Here is a 17,289-nt window from a genome sequence, read left to right as displayed (position 1 = left end):
ATACTAGGATTTTATTGTTTGCTTTGCATTTGTTTTATATGTTTGCATGCATAGCCAAATCGCCATAACTACACATGCATATCATATTTTATCGAATCATCGACCGTCTCAATTATAATTATCGCTAGTTCACCGCTTTAGTTCACTTAAAATGAGATAGATAATAAATTGAAAAGACCTCTCACTAAATAATAATTGAGAATTAGCCTTACCAAATAGTAGAACCATGAGTCCCAATTTCATAAGGAAGTAGGCTCGGCTCACCGGGGTGCTAAACTTGTTACGTTGGGTAAGTGGGTGGTAAATTACTACATCGAAATTTGGATTGAGCTCAACGGAAGTATTCGCGACCGTAGCCGCATGTGTTCCGGGCTTAAGATAAGTATTAAAGTAATTTTATCGACCGAGAGTTCTAGAAGTAGAATAGATTAAAGAGTTAATCCACCGAGTTATATTGATTAGGGATCAATCGGCTCACCGTGCCCGAGTTAATATGAATTTGGATCTCGGGATCATTTATAATAGTTGGGTAGAGGTCACTATATAAATGCTAAAACATTCTTAAATGTTTTTATATATAACGATGAATGTTTGATTTTCCCACTATTTCGTTGTTTTATGTTCTTTATTATCGCGCCTAAACATATATGATATCAATTCGATTGTAACATGAGTCTCTGCTAAACCACTATTACTTACGACAAATAGAATCTCTTTCTAAAATGAATCGTATCATAGGTTGTGGACTAGATCAATAGGAATCGTTCTATTCCATTGAACTCGATAGGAATCGTCCTATGCAACTATAAGATTAACATCTTTAAATTCCTTACATACCTATATTCTTTTGTGAAGAATATGAATAGAATTAGTTCTTGATCAAAAGATGTTTTAATAATATCTTCTATGCATCAATGGTTCAAAAGTCTTATTGCTCAAACTAAACACTTGTCATCAAAGCACTTAAGTTGTTAAGCACATGACAATGTAAAATTGGTAATTTAATTTGTTAGAAATTTTGATTAACCAAATACCACAATAGAGTTCATCCTTGTAAAGTATTAACTAGGAATTTATATGAAGATAAGTTTTCATCAAGTAGAAATTCTTGAAGTGAGTGGGAACAATAAGAAGTAAAGTATCTATCTTAATTGTTAAGGGTAGAACTAGGCTCGAAAGAGAAGGTGTTAGACACTGAAATAGAGACAAGTCCCTAACAAGTAAAGATCAAGGAAGTTGGTCGTGTGACACCAACATATTCCTTCTTGAATATATATGACATTGACATAGCCTTCTTGCGAATTGTCACGTCATGAGTATGTGATACAAATTTGTGAACAATATTAGGAAATACCACATTTCATGATTATGAAATATGGCAAAAGTATGTCAAAAACCACCTTTATAAATGGGTATTTAGAGGAGGATGTGTTCATAACACAATCCGAGGGTTTTTTAAATCCTTAGAATCTTAACATTGAATTATCGTACGACGACTAGCAAGAATAAATTCAGAAATTTACATGAATGGAACTAGGGTAGTTGCCATTTCATCCATGGACATATAAGTGTTATAGTGTATTCATTTTAGTTATGTATTTAGAATTGTACTTCGATAATTGTTATGATGTGCACTAAGTCTAAATAAGAGTATAATTCAAGTTTTTGTAGAAAAACGCAAAGGGTTTCACTATTGTGCAATTAAAACAAGTGTCGTGCCCTTACATATCACGATTAAGGTTATGGTAAAACCATACATATCTAGGTAATTATATTCAAACAAAAATAAATGTCATATATATTGTATAAGACTCAAATTGTTGAACCCCATTATTTCTCGATTCTCGATTGAAATTGCTCATAGAGACTAGTTTTGACTAGTGTCCCAAACCATTTGATAGGAAATCTCTTGGTATGTGTGAATCTTGTATTCAAATCAAGATTAATTCATCACTTCTGTCTAGAAAAGAATTATGAATATAGCAAGATATTCGCCCTATTTACACTTTGATGTGTATGGTTGAATACAATGCAATCAGAAAGGGTTATTACTTCTTCATCTCTTTTAACAACGAACTAGGTACATACTTGGTATCCACTTAATGAGGTAAGAAGAGAAATTCTTTGAATAAGTTCAATGAATGTTTAAAAGTATCAAAACCTAGAGATTATGACCAAAGTATAAGTACTTTGTTAAAATTGGGAACAATAAAGTGAAGACTTTTATGCACCAAAAGGAGTGTGATATGGTATCACATGTTCACCTTCATAATACTAAAAAGTGACAAATAATCCTATACGATATGATTGAATCTTTACTATAAAGTTGAAAGTAGACTCTATCACAATTTGTCTAGTATTTATTTATTCCCCTAAAACAAAACATAGTTAAAGTAATCAAGTACAAATCATATATGTGACACCCTCATTTTTAGCGTTAAATAAACACGTAAATTCTACAAAAAAACTGACAGGATATGTTTGTAATTGGTTCAACTAGATAAAACCTGTAATTTTAAAAAAACTTTTCTAAACCATTCACAAACATTTCCAAAAGAAGAGTGCCAAAACCTGCAAAAACTAACAAACTAATTTACATAACATAGCTAAAGTCGCGAGAATAAAGTGATACAAACCAAGGTAAGAGAGGGAGACATATGTCCCTCCAAAATATAAACACAACCATAAGTTTAAAGGTTTACTACAAAATATAACCAAACTAGGTCCAAGGTTCTTTTGCTCGCTAGCTCGTCCATGTACCCCATCTAAACATTATCAACCTGTCAATCGCATTTTATACAAACACGAAAGCCACAATTCAGTGGGGAGTAACTTCGAGTCCTCCCAGCCACGAAATGTCATATTTAATGTAACATGTAAACAACATCATAAATAAACTAATTATCGAATATTCTAACATATGATTACTAAACTGACCAAATTAAACTATCATGTGAAACATATAACAAGCAGTAATCCAAACTTTATCAATTGTAACCGGCTTGCATCTCACCTATTACAATTCATAAAATCACCATACAAGAAAGGGCAATATATCAAAGACAGGCATAAGTTCTTAGCACCGTCAACAGTCACTTTGTAACTCGAGTCTATACCACGAGGTAGAAAAGGTAATCGAACCGGTATCTTGGCTCAGAGGTTCTATCAAAACATGGCCAAGACACAACACAACCCTAGCCTAAAATCTGCGCAGACCTAGACATGCGGATACACACCACCGCACCCAAGACCCACAATTTTTTTTAAAACAAAGTGAGTACCCTAAGGAGTCCACCAAAGGGTTGGCTAGTACTTAAGCTGACCACATACCCTCAAAATAAGTAACGAGGTCATGCCCCAACTTGGATATAAACCCACCAAGTCAGGAACACAAAGGCTATTAAGCAGTGAACATATACTCGTCAAAGACTATAAAAACCTATCTATGACAAACACAACAACCTGCAAGAAGAATTCAATACCAATTCCATTTCAAGCAATAATAACAATATTAAAGGTTTCAGGGAATCTAAGGCCGTTTCTACAATATAAGAAACCATTCAATTCAACCAACAACACATGTGAACTAAAAACATAATAAATGGCCTAAAACAAGAATAAGGCCAATTATCCATTTTTCACAATAATTTTCATCCAACCGAATTTTTACCCGCAACCCCAGCCTTGCGACAAGTACGGGTTCAATCGCGGCTGACCAATCACACAATTGACTGACATCGATTCAGTCAAAGGGACTAAGGGCTCAGTTTTCGGCATAATCATCCAACATTGCAATTATCGCTATAAAATTCATTTTAAGCCTATTCATTACAATTTCATATCATAACCTATCCTAACATGTGCAAACTACCAATATAAGAATAATTTTACCATTAACATTATATTTACTACTAACATAATTCATTTCAAAAGATTACCCATATGTTACTTATACTAAATATAACATTAATAAACCCGAAACGACGAACAATGCATGAAAAACCGCGGAACAAGCAATGGGCCGACCCGGGCCAACCCCAAGGCTGTCGTGGGCCTGCCGGGCCTGCTGGGCCGTTTGGCCGCCACCCCAAACCCTCCATTTCTCCATTTTTGTTCAGTTTAACATCGTCTGAAGCATCAATTAATCATTCCCATTTCATTTCCATACTAATATGTGAACTTAAACTAACAAAAGACATGATTTTAACCCATATATTCATGTGAAATAAACTACTCAAATAACATTCACCAAAATCATACAAAAAGCAAAGAATGTGACATTAATTCGTCGAGTAACTCGAAATATGTTACCTTAAGCTAGAAAAAGGCAAAATAACCCTTGAGAAAACCCTAAAAACAGTAGCTACCCATCATCCTCTACTATATAGGAGTCCCCTATATCATCCTCATAATCTTCACCTATTAAAAACAACAAAAACACAATAATAACTATTAAAACCGAAATTATGCCCAAAATCATCTTAAATCGACATAATGAAAACTGAAATTAAAACATACTAGGATGTAGATCTTGAAGAGAGGATTCCGAAAATATAAATTTTGCGAAAATCGGACTAGAAACGAAGAAGTTATGATGAAATTACGATTGTAAGATTATTTGTTTTTTTTTTTTGTGGATTTCGGTCAAGAGGCACAAAAGAAGAACAAAGGAAGTCCTAGGAAGAAATGGGAAGGAGGAAGAGGAGGTGTGCCGTGGAAAGGAGGGAAGGAGCGGGGTATGTGGCGGAATTTCATTAGTCGGTTTTTGGCTGTTTGTTTCGACGATAATTAGAACCGTTAAATCAAATGCAAATTCCGACAATGCCAAAGTGCTTAAACACGAGCTTACAAGAAGATTGAGTACTCATATGACCCATTTCCAAAATCGTTTGCCCAATTTTCACAAGAATCGCCATTTTCCCCGATATGCCCTTATTTCGAAATAAAAGGTTTTTACATGGTTTAAACTATTTTTAAACATTTCGAAACTATCAAAATAAATAATTTACTTCAAAATATAATAGATTATATTTCATTGAATTATTATTACTTCATATACATTAATATTAAATTCAACTTGATTAATAAATTACTTTCGCAATATAATAACGGTCCGAAATTACGGGGTGTTACAATCATCCCTCCTTTTAAGAAGTTTCGTCCTCGAAACTTGCAAGTAGAAAACGAAAATACAATAAGGACGAACTCAATTTTCCAAGGGCGAAAATCAAAACATTCAAAACAAATTGGAATTTCAAAAGATGATCCTTCAAAAGGGGTTAAGAAAACTTTCAAAAGCACGATGTCCATATCAAGGGAATGAGAGAACTCTTGATGCATGCAAGCGCGCTATCATTCCGAATCAAGGGCAAATCAAAATACGAAATCATTCGCGATAAGTGCGAGAACTAGTTATCAGACGTCTCCAATAACGAATCCTGACAACGAATCAACGCCAAAACAAAATGAAAGCGAAAGGTCAAATGCAATTGTTATAGAAAAATGGTAAATCATTTTTCAAACTTTACCAGAAGTCAAGTTTTCAAATATAATACAAATTTTAACAATGAATCGAAAAGTTAACTCACATTGGTCCGAAATTACACAAAACGAGAAATAGCTTAGGTATCAAATCGAACACTAAGGTTGAAAGAAAGTGAGAAATCATTTTCAAATGTTATAGAAAGAGGTCAATTTGTAGATTTAACTCCAAATTTAAAATAATGAACCAAAAGTTTACTCAAACTAGATAGAATCTAAGCAAGATGGAAAACGACTACTCGGGAAGAAGGGCAACTCGCGATAGGGAACTCACACCCAACAGACAAGAAGGAATTGAACTCTTAAAGGTGGAATTTTTGGATGAAGTCAATAAAGATGTCAACGAACAAGACGCTTTACTCAAAAGGTCAAATGAGTTCCAAAAAGGCGAACTCAACGGAACAACCCAGAATAGCAAGAATGACAATTGTCGGATATCGGAATTAGGAAGATCGGTACATCGAGAAAAGTTCACTCAATTTTCCAACCACAGAGTCACCCTACTAGGTCCTCCGAACATCAACAGGGCAACAACCAGAGGCCACGCTAATCCAAAGAGCCATCTGAACCACTCATCGACAAGTCTACTTATAAGCTAATCCTTGAGACAATCATATCCACTACAATTATAACTTAACAATTTCCCAATCAAAATGTTTCCACCAATATCCTCCACCGAACAAAATCAAAATCCAAAGTCGAAACCAGTAACAATATTATACCCTTACCAAGATTCAATATTCCCAAACGCATTCATGCTTGAAACCAACCCACAAGCAACAAGTTGCACTATCCAATCCATAATTAGCACTAACTATAAGATAAATGGGTTCATTACACAAATCATCTGATCGGTTTACTCAAGATTCACTATCCTACTTCCCAACAATATTCCAATTCCAATAGAAAGACTCCTCAAAGGATTAAATATAAGGTCCAAACTTACAATAACATTCCACAAACCTAGCTATCAATCCCCAATACCGTAAAGTAAGGCTCAAATGACAAACGAACAATCCCCGAACGAACAATGCCCAAAACAAATCCAAAATAACCATAGAAATACTCCACCAAGGTAAACTAATCCAATTGGTCTCATCATCACATCGAAACCAAAGTAAGTCTTATACCACCGAATCACGCGAACCTCAAATCGCAAGGAGACTACAACATTGCCATCATAAGAATTCCATCAAAAATCTAGCTCTCATATTACATGGTCAAATACAGACACAAACTCCTACACCAATTCCCGACAAAAATAAAAATACAAAAATCCTCAAATCACATCCCACTAACTCTGTAAACATGGTCAACAAGGTACCAACTATACTAAGTAGATAAGGAGTGATAACGGGATAGAGAAACGGTAAAATATTTTCGAAGGGTGCATGAGCATGACAAGTTAGGAAACTAGGGAGTCGGACCGTAAAGATAACGGTTGTGAAAATAAGAGGTACTCGAGTCAAGAAGATATCTCGGGCAAGAAGAAGATACGTAAACTTCGGCATAAAAACAGGGTTCAACGAACGCTAAAGAGAAGGAGAGGAGAATAGAAGCGGCATAATGAAAGGGTTACCGCTTAACCAAACACTCCTCAAAGCTTATGATCGCTATGATAAGGTTACATCACTAAGGTGCTCAACAAAGACTCAAAAGTCTACCAAATCATAGGACTAACAAGGACTCCACAATGGTAGGTTTTCCTCAACTCAATTGGTTCCAAGAGCCAAAATTCAATTCACCACACAAATTCATTTGTTACCATCCAAGTCCCAAAGTATCTCCTTTACAATTCTCGTCATCGAACTTCACTTGCTATGTCATCCCCAAGTACCATGGCTTGTTTACACTATAATCTCACCACTTCGTACTTCTAGTCTCCGATACCATAAATTAGAATCGCATCTTTGAACTCACGAACTACATCGAACAACTCCCCACCAAAATTCCCAAATTCAGATATGATTAATAAGGTCAACCACGTGTTCTCAAATTTCAAAAGGTCAACAAGGGCTACTCTATACTAGATTTGGTCAACTCAAAAGGTTTTAACAAACTGACTAATACCAAAGTACGATACCAATCCATTAAGCAACGTCACTGTCCTATTGTATTCCTTTCAAGGCCTACAAAGATTGGGCTAACTATCATTCCTTTAATTCTCCACAAGAAACATCGAGACTCTCAAATGAAGTAGCTTAGGTTCATTCCAATTTATGTGCTAAGGTAGTACCCATGCTCAATCACCTATAACAAACAAGCTCTCAATAGACATAAATCCCAAGGTGTTTCTCAACTCACTAGGCTCTCTCATCAAGCAAAACTAACAAGACTAACCAAAGGATCCCAAGTTATCTTCTCATATACAACTCAAACCTTAAACAATCAATTTCTCAACTCGTTCACGCCTTCCAATGATACATTCACTCACCCCAAGGTACGAGACTCAGTTAAAAACATTCTCTCAAAACCGGGTTCTCTTGAACAAGGGGACTATCCCGTGGAATAAAAGAAAGGTGTCCACAAGGACTCTTATTATAAGAAGAAAACGAACCAAGGATGAATCGGGAGAAAGAATAGAAGAGTAATTACCAAGGCGAGAGAAGAGGAATTAGAAAGACGAATAGACAATTAGATTGAAAGATTAAGGTAGGGTACACTGAATACGAAAAGAAATATCGAGAAAGTGGAAGCATCCTTCATTTGGCATAACCAATCTTCAACATTCGGCAACGGCCACTCAATCTTGGTCACCAACGAGTAAGATCACGGTCATAGCTTCAACGGCACGAAAATTAATAACTAACAATTAACAAACCTAGCTTGTAGGATTGCATTATCTACGTTTCTTGGAGGGCCATCTTGCAAAAGAGAACAATGGTTAGCACCTAACAAATAGCAATCACAAAGAGACTACAACATAAGGTCCTAAGTCTACCCATCCTACCCATCTCTCGAGTTTATTATTTGAAGGTCAAGTTATTTATATTGGGGTGCACAAACGTGCGTCGGGAGCAAATATGCTCTGATACCAACTGTGACACCCTCATTTTTAGCGTTAAATAAACACGTAAATTCTACAGAAAAACTGACAGGATATGTTTGTAATTGGTTCAACTAGATAAAACCTGTAATTTTAAAAAAACTTTTCTAAACCATTCACAAACATTTCCAAAAGAAGAGTGCCAAAACCTGCAAAAACTAACAAACTAATTTACATAACATAGCTAAAGTCGCGAGAATAAAGTGATACAAACCAAGGTAAGAGAGGGAGACATATGTCCCTCCAAAATATAAACACAACCATAAGTTTAAAGGTTTACTACAAAATATAACCAAACTAGGTCCAAGGTTCTTTTGATCGCTAGCTCGTCCATGTACCCCATCTAAACATCATCAACCTGTCAATCGCATTTTATACAAACACGAAAGCCACAATTCAGTGGGGAGTAACTTCGAGTCCTCCCAGCCACGAAATGTCATATTTAATGTAACATGTAATGTAACATGTAAACAACATCATAAATAAACTAATTATCGAATATTCTAACATATGATCACTAAACTGACCAAATTAAACTATCATGTGAAACATATAACAAGCAGTAATCCAAACTTTATCAATTGTAACCGGCTTGCATCTCACCTATTACAATTCATAAAATCACCATACAAGAAAGGGCAATATATCAAAGACAGGCATAAGTTCTTAGCACCGTCAACAGTCACTCTGTAACTCGAGTCTATACCACGAGGTAGGGAACGTAATCGAACCGGTATCTTGGCTCAGAGGTTCTATCAAAACATGGCCAAGACACAACACAACCCTAGCCTAAAATCTGCGCAGACCTAGACATGCGGATATACACCACCGCACCCAAGACCCACAATTTTTTTTAAAACAAAGTGAGTACCCTAAGGAGTCCACCAAAGGGTTGGCTAGTACTTAAGCTGACCACTTACCCTCAAAATAAGTAACGAGGTCATGCCCCAACTTGGATATAAACCCACCAAGTCAGGAACACAAAGGCTATTAAGCAGTGAACATATACTCGTCAAAGACTATAAAGACCTATCTATGACAAACACAACAACCTGCAAGAAGAATTCAATACCAATTCCATTTCAAGCAATATTAACAATATTAAAGGTTTCAGGGAATCTAAGGCCGTTTCTACAATATAAGAAACCATTCAATTCAACCAACAACACATGTGAACTAAAAACATAATAAATGGCCTAAAACAAGAATAAGGCCAATTATCCATTTTTCACAATAATTTTCATCCAACCGAATTTTTACCCGCAACCCCAGCCCTGCGACAGGTACGGGTTCAATCGCGGCTGACCAATCACACAATTGACTGACATCGATTCAGTCAAAGGGACTAAGGGCTCAGTTTTCGGCATAATCATCCAACATTGCAATTATCGCTATAAAATTCATTTTAAGCCTATTCATTACAATTTCATATCATAACCTATCCTAACATGTGCAAACTACCAATATAAGCATAATTTTACCATTAACATTATATTTACTACTAACATAATTCATTTCAAAAGATTACCCATATGTTACTTATACTAAATATAACATTAATAAACCCGAAACGACGAACAACGCATGAAAAACCGCGGAACAAGCAACAGGCCGACCCGGGCCAACCCCAAGGCTGCTGTGGGCCTGCCGGGTCTGCTAGGCCGTTTGGCCGCCACCCCAAATCCTCCATTTCTCCATTTTTGTTCAGTTTAACATCGTCTGAAGCATCAATTAATCATTCCCATTTCATTTCCATACTAATATGTGAACTTAAACTAACAAAAGACATGATTTTAACCCATATATTCATGTGAAATAAACTACTCAAATAACATTCACCAATATCATACAAAAAGCAAAGAATGTGACATTAATTCGTCGAGTAACTCGAAATATGTTACCTTAAGCTAGAAAAGGGCAAAATAACCCTTGAGAAAACCCTAAAAACAGTAGCTACCCATCATCCTCTACTATATAGGAGTCCCCTATATCATCCTCATAATCTTCACCTATTAAAAACAACAAAAACACAATAATAACTATTAAAACCGAAATTATGCCCAAAATCATCTTAAATCGACATAATGAAAACTGAAATTAAAACATACTAGGATGTAGATCTTGAAGAGAGGATTCCGAAAATATAAATTTTGCGAAAATCGGACTAGAAACGAAGAAGTTATGATGAAATTACGATTGTAAGATTATTTGTTTTTTTTTTTTGTGGATTTCGGTCAAGAGGCACAAAAGAAGAACAAAGGAAGTCCTAGGAAGAAATGGGAAGGAGGAAGAGGAGGTGTGCCGTGGAAAGGAGGGAAGGAGCGGGGTATGTGGCGGAATTTCATTAGTCGGTTTTGGCTCGTTTCGACGATAATTAGAACCGTTCGTCAAATGCAAATTCCGACAATGCCAAAGTGCTTAAACACGAGCTTACAAGAAGATTGAGTACTCATATGACCCATTTCCAAAATCGTTTGCCCAATTTTCACAAGAATCGCCATTTTCCCCGATATGCCCTTATTTCGAAATAAAAGGTTTTTACATGGTTTAAACTATTTTTAAACATTTCGAAATTATCAAAATAAATAATTTACTTCAAAATATAATAGAATTATATTTCATTGAATTATTATTACTTCATATACATTAATATTAAATTCAACTTGATTAATAAATTACTTTTGCAATATAATAACGGTCCGAAATTACGGGGTGTTACAATATATGATATGATTAGGCACGGTACCTATGTTGTAGCTTGTTTCGAAAGAAAGCATGCGGCTTTCTAACCCAACTATCACGAGAACAACATGTTTGTGGCTCGTGATGCTGTCTATTAAAGAAATGAGGATTATTTCTTAAAGACAGAGTGGGAGAAAATATTGAAGAGCCACAAACTGAGAATAAGACGTAGGAAGACGTTCCTTCCTGGTCAAAATCAGTAAATATTTCTTCGAAATCTAAGTGGACAGGAGTTATGTTATTTTAAATTTTTTACAAAAATAACAAACCTGTAACTTATTATGATGCTTTATCGAGTTCCAACTCCGCAAAAGTCCGAAGAAAGCATAAACAAGAAAATGTTTATTTAGCTTGGTTGGTTGGTGGCAAGGGTTTTGCATGCAACAACAGTGCATCATTGTATTCGGATATGATTTGATATAGTTGGATTTTAAAATCATCTTGCATGAGTTTTGTAAATCGCAACTATCCTAAAGTAGGATGCGAACTTAAGAGGAAGTCTTAAGTAGATGTCAAAGAGTTGAATTGTATGTTTTGATCATGTGATAAACATTTCTCGAATTATCGAGTTGTTCTGTTTATACATGGAGTTTAGTGGGAGTAATGTGGTGTTACTAGTCTTATATGTAAGGGACATATTGATCATTGTGAATGATGGAAGATTTAGGAGAAGGATAATACATCTCTAAGGTATCCAGGCCTATAAAGATAGTTCTGAGAGGATATTAGCGTTAAATGTATATTCTTATATTGATAAGAATCTAGTCAAGTTCAAAGGTATTGAACATGTAGAAATTGAATCCACTTGCTTGCACTGCGGGATTAATTCATTACGCTAAGATGTATCACCATTCTTAAATTTCGCATACTTGGAGTATGACGAAAAGTTACAAATCAAATTTTTGAGAAGAAGTCTCTGTATAGCCATATAGTTCATTGGTTAGTACTCTTGGAGCACTAAAGATATGAAGCTAAGCATTTAGAATTGAGATGGATTTATGTGCAAGGAGTTACACAAAAACCATGTTCTAAACTCATAAGGATGGTTAGAGAACCATCTTGGCTATATTATTTAAGGAGCAGAACTGCTGGAAATGTTCTAGGCAGTAGAACAATGAGAGATTTACAACGAAAATTGAGTACACTTGCAATAATGAGATATGCAAGAAGGAATGGATGATATTAGGATTTGGTTTTATGAATTGGAGGAACCATGGTAGTTCGTTCCAACAACCGAAGGTCCTATCCCTAGACACTATGAGGACATAGGGAGTTATTCCAAGGCTAAGGAACCTATCTCTAGATTGGATCTGGACATGTACTCAAAAGGTTGTTATAATAAAGATTATACAAAAGGGAATATGGATTATAGATTATGTAGTAATTGATATTGTATCAATTTTACATATGTGATAATGCATTCATCATTTGAGTTTTATAGTAAACTCTATTATTACTTTGTTATATCCAAATGGGTTGTTGAGACAATATTGATTAAAGTGAACTAGATTGACATAGTAATCGCTCCTAGTTACTTATATGAGGTGACATCTCGAAGTGACTGGAGTGTGATGGGATTGATGGCAAGTTCAAGTGCCATAAAGTCATAAGAGATGACTAGTCGATCACATAGACAGACTGTATGGGACACTCTGTCGGGCTTATGACTGCTTATAGAGTTCTGCAAATTTTTATAGCCTCGTCGTGGCGAGAGCTACTATAGTATTCTTATGAGTCGATTCTTTGACTAAAGTCTGTTCGCCTAAGATGGCACAGTTTCAGAGTGACTTTGATTTATGTTCTACGACCTCCATAATTGGGGTCAAATGGGCACATTTTGGGTCATGATGAGCTGTGGCTATTCGAAGGGAAGAGTGCAATATGAATTGTCCATCCCTGTCAGGGTTATCTTATATCTCAAGGCCACTCGAGGAGTAATAAACTGGAAATGCGTGGCCACGCTCGGAAGGCATCTACGGTAGATAATTCCAGTCAGACAGTTTTTCTCCAGATCGAGAAACCACTCATGATATGATCAAGTGCAAGTACGACCTGTAAGACACCTTGCATTGAGTAGGAGATAGTAATAGGACAAGAGAATTGGTGACGCACACTTGTCGTGGACAAGTGGGAGATTGTTGGAGTATGTGTCCTCGACAATAATGCGATCATATGTTTAAATCTCATAATAAGAATATACGAGGGAAAGTAATATTTTATTGTCAACTGATCCACATTAATCAGTAATGATTGGCTGACTAGAGTTTGACATTACTGTCGTATGACGGTGGTGATCAGTTGACCCCTTAAGGTCATACCTCTAGGGTAACACTCTTAATTGATTAATTAATTAAATTGTATGTTGATACAGATGAATTAATTTCTTAAAATGGAACAAATCACGAATGTGAGTAAGAATATGAATCTTATTGTAATTCGATTAAATAAGATTCGTTTTAGTAATTAAGATGTTATATTACTAAAATTTTGTTTATGAAACACTTATATTAAGAATGAACAGATAATGATAATTGCAATATGTTGTAGATTATATTAGCATGGACTATTTTATTTACTTGTAATTGGGAATTACTAGTCAATTATTGTATGTAATTAAATTAATATATTTAATGATATTTAATTATTAAGTATGCATTAATATTATGAATTACATATTATATGTCACATGTCACACATTATATGACAAATTGATAAAAATAAAATGGACTCATATTACATGAAAACCGGTTTTATATGTAGTAAGTGGGATTTGATGGTTTTGTTATTTAAATAATAAAATGGACATCATGATGACACCTACTACTAGCTAGCTTTTCTTGTGAAGAACAAAAGCAAAATTGGGAAGATTAATTTGTCTACCCCATGCCGCTACCACCGGTTTTTCCACCCCCTTGATAGAATAAGAATTGTTCTTATTTTTGTGGGGATTCATTCTTACACCTTACACAACTTACTCTTCCTTCCTTTTCTCAAAAGAACAAGTTTTGAGAAAATAATTTTTTGTTCCAAAATCTAATATATTCAAGTTACTAGAAGTAGTAATAGAAAATAATAATTAGATTAATTTTAAGGTTGGCTACTAATGTAATCTAGTTAATTAGTTAGTAGTTTTAAGAGGGTTATCTTGGTACAAATCCTTGAGGAGTAGATTCCAATATTGAATCTAAATTCATCCTTGGAGCACTAGGATTTTCTTCAGAAGACTAATTTGGAAGGTGTCCAATTAGTATAACCATTCGGCCCTTTATGTAAGTTGAACAATTTCTTCTTACTTTATGTTATTTTGTTATGCATGTATAAGATCTAGTTAGTTTATGACTAAACTAAATTTGTATAGTTATTAGAAATGTCTAATAAGAGATTAATGAATCTTCCATTATGCTGATGAGCTTAAGCTTTGGTTTCATACTTTAATGGGTAATGTTCTAGGGGGAAGGCCTACTCTTAAAGTTGTTCAGGATTTTGTCACTAAGGACTGGGCTAACATTGCTTCCCCTACAGTTCACTACTCTAGACAAGGATGGTTTACCTTCCGTTTTAATTCTGAGTTGGAGTTGAACAATGTGCTTAAACAAGGGCCCTGGATGGTGGGTCCAAACTCTCTGATCCTTAAACAGTGGAGTCCTTCCTTCTCTTTGGAAATGGATAGAGTTGCAAGGGTTCCTATATGGATCTTGTTTCCAGGCTTAGATCCCTTCTTATGGTCTGATGTGGTTCTAAGCAAAATGGCTAGTAAAGTGGGAAAGTCCCTTTTTGGCTAATCCGGCTACTACTGCCAAATCTAAGCTCTCTTTTGCTAGGGTCTTAGTTGAGGCTGATGTTTCCAAGGAACTCCCTTCTCACATAGTGTTTAACACTCCTCATCTTGGCCAGATCTCTCAAAATGTTGTTTATGAATGGCTACCATATTTTTGCACTTGCTGTCATAAGCTGGGTCATACTTCTGCAACATCTAAAAGAAATAAAGCTGTTAAGGATAATGTGGTTGCCAATCAATCTTCTCTCACTGATCCTGTTCCTAAGGATCCTCCTGGTAAGGGTGATAGTGAGCACACTATTAGCTCAACTCAGGGCAATCCTCCTGCACATGCAGCTCTTACTGCACTGCAAAATTCTACTGAGTTATGTTTTTCAGGTGACACGGTGAAGTCTGATACTATTGATATTCCAGTCTCATCTAATCCTTATCAGTGCTTAGTTGAGGATGTAGAAGTGGTTAATGTGGGTTCAGAACCAGGTGGTACCTCAGTCCCAACTGAGGAAGAAGTGGGTTCAAGGGTGAGGAATGTAGACCCTGAATGCTCTAAGCTAGGTCATAGACCCTCACCTTTTGCTCTAACTTCTCATTTTTCTGGGGCTATAAAGCACTCAGGGCGTTCTATCCCACCAAGAAATAGAAAGTCTACTTCTAGGTCTAAAACTGTGGGTCCTTGTGTTGAAGTCCAGGTCAATAACCTTTGTTTAATGGATAAAGCTGAACTAGGTGGTACCTTAGTGGTCTCTCAGGCAGCAAAAGTCTTAGTGGAGGGGAATGTAAGCTCAACTGGCTAGAGATCCTCTCCTTCTGTTTCTTCTTCTCCTGATGTGATCCATGTAATGCATATGGGATGTTCAGTTGTGGTGGCTAATGATCAGGTCCCTGACCCTTCTGATAAACTCTCTTTATGAAGATAGCTTCTTGTAACATTCGTGGACTTAATTGCCCCATTAAACAATAGGAAGTTAGGAATTTCTTATTGGTGAATAAGATTGAAATTCTAGGTCTCCTTGAAACTAGGGTCAAGTCTGATAGAGCTTCCTCTATTATTCAAACAACTTTTGGCAATTGGACTATTCTTAATAAGTATGACTGCCATTATAATGGTCGAATTTGGCTCCTTTATAATTCCTCTACTGTTTCTATTTCTTCTCTGGTTCTCACTAGCCAGATGATTAGTTGTAAGGCTCATCATTTTGGTAGTAATATTACCTTCTGCATCAGTGTGATTTATGGTTTCAATGCTGTTGAAGCGTGGATAGCACTTTGGAGTAGCCTTAAGGATTACTCTACTTCTGAGCCTTGGTTAGTCTTGGGTGATTTTAATATTATCAGAAGGCCGGAGGAAAATATTAGTCCTCATCCTCCTGACGTCTTCGACATTATGACTTTTAATTCTTGTCTTGCTGATTGCCACCTTGATGATATGAGTAGTACTGGTTCTGACCTTACCTGGACTAATAAACAAGATTCTGCTACTCGAGTTTGGTCTAAGTTGGATAGAGCTCTTGTTAATCCTCAATGGCACACTATTTTTCCCACCTCCTATGCTCATTTCCTTGAAATGGGGCTCTCTGATCATTCTCCAGTGCTTATCTTTGCTGCTGATGATCCCCATGTGACCAAGAGATTTAGTTTCCTAAATAGTTGGGTGGAGCATCCTGATTTTTTGAAAACTGTTTATCAGGCTTGGATTTCTTATAAAGTTGGCAGCCCTTGCTTTTGTTTCTTTGAGAAGCAAAAGAGTGTGAAACATGCTCTCACTGGGTTTCATAGAACTCACTTTAGCTCTATTCAGCAAAGAGTTAAGCTTGCTAAAGATAATCTTCTTCATTGTCAATCTAGACTCCTTTCTGATCCCTTGTCTCCTGATCTTATTCATGAGGAAAGATACAGAATTGCTTAATATACCAAGTTTAAAAATGCTGAGCTTACAATTCTTTCTCAAAGAGCTAAACTTTATTATGATCAGAAAGGTGATAGCTGTACTAAGTATTTCTTTGCTAAAATTAATGAGAGGAAGCATCAGCAAGTTATTGGTGCTGTTAAGGATAAAGAGGGGGTCCTTTAGGAAGGTCGTGATAATGTTTGTATGGCCTTTCAAGAGTACTATTCTAGACTTCATGGCCATGCCCTTCCTATTTCCCCCTGGATAAAGAGGTTCTCGACACTGGTCCTCATG

The sequence above is a fragment of the Silene latifolia genome, chromosome X (assembly GCF_048544455.1).
Source record: "Silene latifolia isolate original U9 population chromosome X, ASM4854445v1, whole genome shotgun sequence".
NCBI classification, from domain to species: domain Eukaryota; kingdom Viridiplantae; phylum Streptophyta; class Magnoliopsida; order Caryophyllales; family Caryophyllaceae; genus Silene; species Silene latifolia.
This window is presented reverse-complemented; position numbering follows the sequence as displayed.